The 11,233-nt window shown below is 40.1% G+C and overlaps 1 non-coding gene across 1 annotated transcript; it reads right to left on the bottom strand.

Moving 5' to 3' along the window:
- Positions 1 to 9,914: 9,914 nt before the first annotated feature.
- On the bottom strand, positions 9,915 to 10,020 carry LOC145583519 (small nucleolar RNA R71). The gene has a single exon (XR_014100161.1). It is a non-coding gene; the product is annotated as a small nucleolar RNA R71 (small nucleolar RNA).
- Between the last annotated feature and the right edge of the window lie 1,213 nt (positions 10,021 to 11,233).

Here is an 11,233-nt window from a genome sequence, read left to right as displayed (position 1 = left end):
CTTGGTGCCCTGGGGGGTGGAGGCGGAGTCGTCCCGCGTCCTCTTCGCAAGGTTCCTTGCGAGGGATCTTGAAGTCTCCTCTCCCTGCAAAAAGAGTTTAAGTAAGATAAAGCAGTCGGCAAAATTGAATTTTCAAAAACAGGATCTCAGGCGGTTCTTTGCTTACCGCAGCCTTCTACTTGGCTGCCTTTTGTTCCGCCAGATCTCTCCTGATCTGGGCAGCAGACCGCCTGGGGGTCTTGTTCTCATCAACCATTTCCAAAGCCTTTTCTGCAAAACAAACAACATTAATCAGTAAACTTGCAAGAAAGCATCACAGACGGTATATAACCGGATGTGTAGCAAACGTACGCTTTGGAAACATGGTGCTTAGACTGCAGGCGGACAAGAACGCCTCGTCACGAAACCATGCGCAGATGGGTATCCAGTTTCTAGGGACCTTTATCACACTCCCATTTGACAGGGTTTCAGTCCGCAGTTCGGAGAACTTAGTCTCCAGAATCTTGTCATAATCGCCTGGCGGGATCCGAGGCAAGACGGCTTTCTTGCCTAGAAGTTCAGGCTTCTTATTATACCGCCTAAGCTCCCGGTTTTCCCTCTGCGTTGAGGCAGACAAAAGATAGAACCTACTCTTCCAACTGTTGTATTTTGACACTTTGTCAAGCATCATCTGATATTGGGGAAGAGTAGTCAGGGTATACCAAGCCCTCCAACCGCCTGGGTTACGGATGAGATAGTGCATGTGTGATAACACCTCCCAGCCGGGGTTCAAGCCCTGCATCTCACAGGCGGCAACGTACCCCAAAATGTTGGCCCACGAGTTGGGGTCAACTGCCAGACTCCAAGACCATACCCCCTCAGTATGGCCTTCACCGCATGATGAAGCAGGAAGCGAACACCAGCTAGGAAAGCCGCCTCATAACAGCCAAAATATGAATTGGCATTCGGCTGGTCATCTTTCCAGGCAATGGTGCCCATCTCAGGCGGCACCCGAACGCTGAGTCCCTCGCCTAAGGGTCGCGTCTTGAAGAAAATCTCAACATTTTTAAGCATACTCCGCCTGTCCTTGGCGGAGACATGGATGTTGAAGGGGTCATATTTTTCTGTCCATTTTTTCCTCTCCCCTGCCTCGCTATCCACAAGCGGGGAGGGGTAAGATCGTCATCCTCAGAACTTGAATCAGAGGAGGACTCTCCGGATGACCCAGAGACTAAAGCAGCAGCTCCTTGAGCTCTTCTCTGCGAGACGTTTTCCTCACCGTCTCTGCCCTTAATCTCATCAAGGATTGAGTCGCTGGGAGTTTTAGGGATCCCAGACGGGGAATACTCCCCTGAATCTTGACTTACCCTCCCCTCCTCAACCGGAGCAGTTTCACTAGACGGCACTTCCATTGTACCGTCTCTTTTACGCCGTCTGTAGGCGGTCTGCTTAATCTTGGCCATCGTGGAGGGGTACTAAATTGCTTCATGCACCCAGAGCCGGCACTCCCAGTCCTAGACTCAGCCGTACCTGGAGACCGGCTGACTACTGACCTAGGCTGTGCCGTGTGTGTTGGTGATGAGCCCATTTATTAAAAGTAAAAAGATGTAAAAAAAAATGTTGAAAGGGGTAGAGGCGGTACCTTACAAAGAAGTCTGAAAGTGGATTTGCTTGAAGTGAGGATTGCTTGCTAGGGTCACAGACGCTGGAATGGCCTTCTGCGTCTAGTTCTTCAAAATGAGGATTGCTTGCAAGGGTCACAGGCAGTTGATAAACCGGCTGTGATAGGCTCCTAAAAGTTGAACTTGCTTGCTAAGGGGACAGACGGTTGAAGACCGGTTGTATCTGTTTTCTTTAAACTGGGATGGCTTGCTAAGGTGTCAGACGGAGAACTACCGGCTGTATCAGGCGGAAGTCAGACGTTCTCTCTCTAAGAATCTGTGAGCTTTATCTCTCTAGAAAGTTTATGTAAACGTCCAAATGAGACGGTCGACCCTCGTATTTATAGAAGGGTAAATTCAGGGGCAAATTTGTAATTTCCCTGGAATGTGAAAAGTCGTCTTTTAAAAAAAATATATATTATTTTTATTTTGGCAAGAGTGACACATGTCACAGATGCCACGTGGCGCGCCACGTCACATCTGTGAGGGGCAAATGTTTTGGGTAAATTCCTACATTGGCCTCAATGGGACCAATGCCTCTTTGACACGTGTCACCTCGCAGACTTGGGGAAATGGCGGCCTTCAGGCCCAATTCCCGAGGCAACCGTAAAACGGCGTAGCCCACCAATGATTAGGGAAATGACCTAATCATGGGCACGTTTTCCCATGACCCTATAAATAGGGAGGTTTACCCCATTTTGGGGGCATCTACAAATTATTCACAAATCACCTACTTTTTCGAAAACAGAGAAAACTCCTGATCTTCTCGGAATTCGAGACAATCTCACCTTAATTTCCGCACCTTTTTCCTTCCTGTTCAAGTACTAACTTGATCGTCGGAGGCGGAGCTCCACACACCCGGAGTCTTCGTTGTTTTGCAGGTACAGGCGCGCATCCGGATCATACCTTGTGTTGTAACTCTCCCGAGGGACCAGAAAAACCCCAAAACAACAACCATAAGAAAATCAAAAATATTGAAAAATCTCTAAATTCTCTTAAATTCTTCGCAAATCAACAAAATAAACAAAGGAAGCCCTAATTAATGAGCAACAATATATTTGTTGTTGTTCGAGCAATTATTGACTCAATTGTTTAACTGTTGTATGCAACAATAAATTTCACCCAAAATTGAGAACCAAGGTTTATGAAAATGGAAAAATGAAGTGAGGAAAAAAGAATCAAGACTTGGAGTATATAAAATGAAAAAAAGTAGATGTTAGGTGGGCCCACTTGACGGAAAATTGGTCGGACTCAGTCACTCAGGCAATGAGTGGTGAATTCTAACTTTATTTCTTTTAATGGGTGGTTATTTTAAATATTCGAAAAAAGGGTGGTTATTTCAAAATAGGTGATTTAAGGGGTGATTATTTCAAAAAAATCCTAAATATTATAAAAGTTTTCCAAATAAGGAAATGGAGCAAGTATTTAAAAACGGCCGCAAAAGAAAAGAGGAGCAATTATTTAAAAACAGAGGGAGTAGTTGCAACACACACTTTATCACGGTATTTAAGAAAAGTGGACCTCACATGTTATAATACACATAAACGGAAGGAGTTATGTCTTCGATAAGTGAAATTACTAGATATATCAAGGATCACTATTATGGAGATAATAAGTTCGTTCTTTTGGGTCATCTTTGTTTGGTGCTAGATATGACAAATGATCTTTGGGCTAGTTAAATAGTCCAAAGCCCACTAGAATGGATCCTATAAGGTCACACAACAAGGATATTGGATTAAGCAAGTTGGAGGCCCATTAATGGGCCTCATGAGCACTTAATCAATCATGAATAGGAAAGAGTTAGACTAGTTAGATTGGGACTAGGATTTGGGCTTAAGACATGGACTCTTATTTGGAGATGGGATCTATAAATAAGATCCATGCCTAGGGTTGCATTAGATAACAATTAACAGTTAATTGTGCATCAAGCAACCAACACCCAAAATCCCAAAATCTCTCTCAAACTCACGGCTCTCTCTCTCCCTCACCAAGACTCACGGCCGGCCACTCCTAGTGGCGCGTGTGGTGGTTCGTGGTGGTTCGTGGTTGGTTCGTTGCGCGTTCTTCTCCATAGAAGGTCAATTGAAGGGTTCAATTGCAACTAATTAGCATTAGTGGAGGTCTTAATCTGTGCCCGTGGACCAAGTAGAGGAATCACGTTTGGGGTTCTTTATCTCCCTTGTTATTGTTCTTGCTCGATCACTTGTGGAATCACGCTTCAAAGGTATTAATTCTAATTCTTTATGTGTTATGCATGATCTTGGGTTTAAGGTGCTTCATGAATATGATTCATGTATTTTCCGCATATTGTGCCTATAAGTTCCTACAGTGGTATCAGTTAGCCTATGCATGTACATATATTGAATATTAATACTTTGATAGTCCACAATTTTAATTCAATTAGGAGGGAGAATAATTTAATTATGGGTCAATTATTATTTTAAATGTGATTTAACAATATAGAATCATTAAAAGTTGTTTAATTTGCTCCAAATTAATTATCAAAGGTCCGAAAATTTGCCCTATTATGTTCGAAAAATTCGAACACCCTAACCCCTATTTTTCGAAAATTCGAAACCCTAAACCTAATTTATGAAATTTGTGTTTTGGTTTTGATTTAATTCGTTTCCCATGTTTTAATGAATTTAATCTATTTGATTTCATGTTAAATTATGAATTTTTCATGATCAAATTATTTAATTTAAGAGTTAAATTAAATTGGGGATTAATTTCATGAAGAACCCTAATTTCAAGATTGAATATGATTTAATTTTGGAATTAATTGAACCACATTAAGTTAATTTAATTTTATCAAAAATTGTTTTGTTTAAAATTATATTAAACTCGAAAATTAAAAAAAATAAAATTTCTGCAGCAGCAACCGCGGCTGGGTGGCGCAGCCACGGCGGCTGCCGCTGCAGGTGGTTCAGGCGGCGGGGCAGGGAGGGCAGAAGGTGGACAGCAGCAGCAGCAACAGCAGCAACGACAGCAGCATACGCAAGCGTTGCATGGGCTGCTGCCGCTTGTTTCCAGCGTCGCTGCACAAGCAGTGTACACCTTACGGTGTACGGCCACCGTGGCTGGCTTCGACTGGCCACACCATGGTGGCTGGGCGCTGTTTTAATAAAAAAAATTATTATTTTATTTTAATAAAATCAGTTTTTTCAAAATTAAAATTAAAGTGATAAGTTTTGATTTTGAAAAGATAAGTACAAATATTAAAGTTGTTATTTTGATAATTATCCTAAATTAAGTTGTTAATTTTGGATAAAGTTTGTTAAGATTGGATAATGATGGAGCAAAAGATTCTATTTGGATAATAATTGATTTAATAATGTGATTATCCCATAATTATTTTTGGATAATAATTGATTTAAAATATGTGATTGGCTAGTAATTAGGATAGAATCTCCTAAGTTAGTTAGGATAATCATGGATTTTAAATATGATTTATCTTCCATAATTAAAATAAGATTTGATTCTATCTCGTACCTAAATTAAAATATATGATATTTCATGATTGGTATTGAATAATATATGATATTATCTAATTACAAGTAATTTAATTAAAATATGAGATATTTAGAGCCATGTGTTCCTTAATTGTGAACATTTGATGTTGTAGTTTAGGAAAGCATGATGAGTGATTTATTATGTGGCATTTTTTAATATATGATATTATTTATTGCTATGTATAGACTAGTATGGCTCATAGATTATAAATACGATCTGCGCATCGTTTCGTATTTTTGTAATCTAAATACGGTCTGCGTACCGTTAAGTATTTTTGTAATCTATTTTATTTTGTTTAAGTAGTAGATAGAATAGAATAGTATTACAGGTTGCAGTTGATCCAAGAAGCAAATGAAGTGAAGGCCCAAAGGAATAGATGGATGAGATCCATGAAGATTCAAGTGGGAGCTTTATTGCTTTATTAGTCTTCTTAGGATTAAGGGGCCATACTATGTCATGTTTTATTTATGCATTAGTAGATTATGCATGTTTAGATTTAATTTATGTTGATTGATGATGCGTTAGAGTTCACTAAATAATCACAACATAATAAATCTAGATCCCGGTAATATTGAGGTTGCTTTTCAATCAAAAACCCGACGAAACCTTCGATCTTATGTGATGGGTCATGCCAAAGTTGGGTGTCATATTATATCTTGGGGAAGTGGGGGTAAAACAAATTTTACAATTTTGATTGGTTATACTCAACAAGGTTACCTAAAGAGTTTAGAACCTTGAAGCTAAGTGTAATAATTAAACATGTGATGATTAATTATTCAACCAAGAATTACAAGAGTTGTAATCAGTAAATAGTTTACTCACCTTGAAAATGTAATGCTTGATGGTAGGGCCAAAGTCCGGTCAACTATTACACAAATAAAGGGTCTTGGAATCATTAAATTCAATAGGGATCATTTAAATTGAATTAATGTTTTAAAGTTACCAATATAATATCGATTATGGTACTTTAAAAATTTATTAAACATAATTATTGAACTTTGCCTCGTTTTGTTTTTGTTTGTGGATGAATAACTCTATTGACGACACTATTTTGCCAACGAAACTAAATTTAAGGCTAAATCTCAGAAACTTCAGGGAATGGGAAAATGAGCTGAGAAATGTTCTCAAAAGCTTGAAGCTCGGTTATACATACCCATTGAGAGCAAATACACTGTTGGTTCTACTCCTGAAAGGCATGCGAACGATGTTTCGGATGCAGTGAAAATTAGGAATCTCATATTAGGATCTATTCCAAATGGTTGGAGAATAAGGTTCAGAAAATATGAGTTGACCAATTTGTATGAGTGTCTTCGTGCCATCTTTCGAGGTGGCATTGGAGCACTAGGAAGTGGAGGAATCTTCAACGATCATAATGTAAGAGATGTCGTTAATTCGATGCCTCAGATTTACTATTCCTGGACTGACAGCATAAGGTATGAGACTTACAAAGTGCATTGTAAGATAATGGCTAAGAAACTCATGCCTGGTCAGTCAGTGAGGACCCATGTCTTGGAACTTGATTTATTCAATCAGATGGATGTCCTTGGGAAACCGTTTGATGATGACTCCGCCCATGATGTTATTTTGTTCTCACTCCACGATGGCTTTGATGTAGTAAGACTTTCTCATAATGATGAGGGGTCATCGGTGACATTGATCAACCTTCTACTCAACCATGCTGAAGAGTACCTGAAGAGGAGAGGAAGCGAATGCTTCTTTTGCGGTGGTTGGCCTAGCCATACACCAGGGTGTCCCCATCATACACTAGTGAAAACAGAAGGTAAAGAGTTGATGTTTTTGTTGTAGAAATTAATCTTACTTCATCTTCCACTTAGGCATTCGATACCGGTTGTGGTGCTCACATTGTTAATAACATGCAGGGCTTAAAAGTGAGTAAGAAGTTAGCAAAAGGGGAAGTAACGCTTCGAGTAGGAAATGGAGCAAATGTTACTGCACTTGCTATTGGAAGCTATCACTTGAGACTTCCCTCTGGACTTGTTTTGGTGCTTAATAACTATTATTATGTACCAACAATTACTAAGAACATTATTTCAGTTTCCGTTTTAGATACTGAAGGTTTTTCTTTTGAAATAAGAGACAAAGGTTGTTTTATTTCTAAAGAAAATATGTTATATGCTAATGCTAAATTAATTAATGGTTTGTATATCTTAGATTATGCAACTCATATCTACAATATTGATCATAAAAAGCAAAGAACAGATGGTTCAAACCCAACTTACCTATGGCATTGTAGGCTTGGTCATATTAACTAAAAGCGCATCCAGAAATTCCATAAGGATGGACTCCTATCTTCTTTTGATTATGAATCATTTGAAAATTGTGAGTCATGCTTGCTTGGAAAAAAGACTAAGTCACCCTTTACGGGTATAGGTGAAAGAGCTAGTGATCTTTTGGGACTCATACATACAGATGTGTGTGGACCAATGAGTTCAAAAGCTAGGGGTGTGATAAGTGGTTTATTTGACCACTTATTGTGTAAATTTAAACCCGATTTTGCGATCATTTCCCCTCTTTCTAACCCAATTTTGAATGAAAATGTTTTGTCTCGGCTTTCCCCCTCTTGGTTTGTGTTTGTCCATGTTTTGCAGGTCTATGGACTCAATTTGGCAAGCTTTCGGTGCATGAATCGTGTTTAAGACAAGAGGATTGAAGATTGGAGAGGGCGCTCCAGGGGAGCGGCCGTGCACCTCTCATGGAGCGGGCGCTCCTCGACTCTAGCTACATTCTGCCCAAGTTCAGGTGCTGTTAGGAGCGGGCGTGCTCCTCACCAGGAGCGGGCGCTCCTCACCAGGAGCGGGCGCTCCTCCCTTTGAAGTTGAATCTGCCCATGCTGCTGGAATAGGGGAGCGGGCGTGCATCATGTGAGGAGCAGGCGCTCCTCCCTGACACTTTCAAATCTGATCCTTCATTAAAGCATTCTGGAGAGGGCGTGCAGCCGAAAGGAGCGGGCGCTCCTAGCTTAGGAGCGGGCGCTCCTAGCTTAGGAGCGGGCGCTCCTCATAGTGGAGCGGGCGCTCCTCGCTGGGAATCCGTTTTCTTTTGACGGATTTTCCCATGTGTTTCGGGGAGTATAAATACTTCCCCTTTAGGTCTTTTAGAAGGAGAGGACAGTAGCCTAGTTTTCAGAAACCTCTCTTAGTTTGAACATTCCTCTTAATTAATTTAGCTTAGTATTCATCAAATCAAATCATTGTATTAGTGAAATTCAAGAATTATTCTCAAAGTTTGGCAATTTGTATTCAACATTTGAAGCTTCAATTAGTAATTTCTCCAACCTTTTTCTACTTAATTTCAGATTTTATTTGGTATTTGCATGTTATTTAAATCTTCTTAGTTCTTGGTAATTTGTTATTGGATGATAGTTATTTCAATTGTTAACCACTTTTCCCAAATTATTGAAGTAGTTAGAACCCTAATTGTTGATATCATGTTGATAAACATGAGTTGTGAGTAGTCTTCTTACTAGGGGTTGGGTGAAGCTCAACCTTTTGGGTTAGTTATGCAAATGTGGGAGAAACATTGATGTTTGTATTGCAATTAAATTGATTATATGAGATTGCTTGTTAGTTCTTCATGATAGGATTAGCTACCCTTGACTTAGGAGCTTGATAGCATGATATGCCTAATTTGACATGGAAGTGTAAATTTAGTATGTCATTACTTATTGCAATTTGATTATGTATCATCTATTGCTAGACTAATGAGGAATCTAAGTTTAGTAGTGTGAGTTGTTTTCTTATTGCATGAGGTTGATTTTACATATAGTCCTTGCTATATCTTGTCTATTTTACTCCCCGTTTGCCTAATTGCCTTGGTTGAGTGGATCCCATTCCTTAGTGTCTTTAATCCATTGATTTAGAACCATAGTTTGTTTGTCTACTTGACGAACCCCAATTCACCATTGTCTTCGAATTAGCTTAAGTGTAAAGATCTTTAGCGACCATATCCCGTTCCTTGTGGACCGAACTCTTACTTGTCATTATGCTTGGTTTGTAAGGTGTTTGTTAATAAATGTGTTTGATTGAGTGTGGAATGAGCTACCGTTCTAACGCCCATCAAAATGGCGCCGTTGCTGAGGAGCGGTGTTGTTGATTGCTAATTGATTACTTGAGTCTAGTTCACCATAAAACACAAAAATTTCAAAAAGATTGCTTCTTTTTGGATACACTTGTAGCCTTGGTACTAATTGCGTTTGTTGAGAGTGTATGCGCAGAACTCATAACAGGATCTTGGTACCTTACGATCCCGAGATTGAGCAAACTTATAGAAGGAGAAAAAGAGCCGGTTCTAGGCCGTTCAATACTCCCCTAACTAGAGAGACCAATTTCGAGGAGGATCGAGATCAAATGGGTGACGCGGAACCACCACCTCAAAGACCTTTAAAGGAGTTGGGAACTCCAGGAGCTTATAGAGCTTCAAGCGGCATTGCTCCACCCGTCACTCAAGCCAATGACTTCGAGATTCGGCCCGCGATGATAAATTTGATTGAAAGGAGGCAATATAGTGGAGCAAAACATGAGAGCCCTCTTGCACACTTGAACGAGTTCAAAAAATATTGCAACACAATCAAGGTAAATGGGGTAACTCAAGAGTTTGTGAGACTAAAGCTATTTCCTTTTTCTTTGATAGGAAGGGCTCTTGAATGGCTTGAGAAGGAGGTGAGGCCTAACTCCTTGAGAACTTGGGACGAGGTCACCACGGATTTCTTAGGGAGATTCTATTCTCAAAAGAAGATGACCGAGGCAAGGGCTTTGATCCAAGGCTTCCGTCAAAGGGCTAGTGAAACCATATATGAGGCATGGGAACGATACAAGGAATATCAAAGGGAGTGCCCTCATCATGGCATTCCATCATATCAAGTGCTTCAAATTTTCTATGGGGGCTTGATCCCACAAGGAAAGACTAGCTTGGATGCGGGAGCGGGTGGCCCGATTATGAACAAAACGGAGGAGCAAGTCATCGAGATAATTGAGGATGTGGTGAGACACCACATGGATTGGCAAGAAGGAGAGAGGGAGTCTTTAATCAAAGGAGGGAATGCGGTCTACTCCGTCGATCACCTCAACGCCATCAATAATTTGACATCTCAAATAGCCAATCTTGGCAAGGAGATGACATCTATCAAGGCAAAGCTAGAGACTTCCACTTCACAACAAGAGCATCCCTCCCAATCTAAGGGGAGAGGTATGAATTCTAACTCTTCTCCCTCTACATCTAATAACATGCCACATGGGTGTTTGTTTTGTGAAAATTGTGGGTCATATGACCATGATACCTCTTCTTGTAATTATGATTCCCAACCCCAATCCCATTATGAAGAGGGTAATGATAATTAAAATGAACAAGTCAATGCTTTGTTTTATGATAATAGACCTAGGAATGACAATCAAAGATATTTACCACCTAATCGAAGGGAACAAGGGGGAAATGCTTATAACCAAAGAGGAAATGATTATGATTACCATAACCAAAACCAATGGGGTAATAGGAGCCAAAGGGACCAAAATCCCCAAGGTAACTACAACCAACAAGGTGGTTATGGTAACCATAACCATAATAATCAAGGGAATTATGGGAATCAAGGCCAATATCACCAAGGGGGGAACTCTAATAATAGGAATAATTGGAACAACAATAACAATAGAGGTTTTTCTAATCAAAGTGCTTCCAATTCAAATGTGAGAGGTAATAGAGCTCCCCAAGATAACTATTATGCCCAAGCACCACCTAGTAAGTCCAATCTAGAGGAAATGATGGAAAGTCAAACCAAAATGTTCAACACTTTCATGGCCACGAGTGACAAGAAGTTTAATGAAGTAATGACTCATAATAAAATGCTTGAAACTCAAATTTCACAATTGGCCAATGCTTTGAAGGAAGGGGCTAGCACTTCCAAACTTCCACCCCAAGGACTAGATCCTAAGAGGCCCGTTAATGCCATATCTACTAGGAGTGGGAAGGTGTTGGAAGAGAGTGCTCCTAAGAAAAGTAATGAGAGAGTGAACATGAGTGAGCCTCCCCTTGAGAGTGATTGTGAGTAAGAAAAAGAGAAAAATCAA

Source organism: Chenopodium album, chromosome 15 (assembly GCF_948465745.1).
Source record: "Chenopodium album chromosome 15, dcCheAlbu1.1, whole genome shotgun sequence".
Classification (NCBI taxonomy): domain Eukaryota; kingdom Viridiplantae; phylum Streptophyta; class Magnoliopsida; order Caryophyllales; family Amaranthaceae; genus Chenopodium; species Chenopodium album.
Note: the sequence above shows the minus strand (reverse complement) of the source record. Positions and strands in the feature narration are given on the sequence as shown.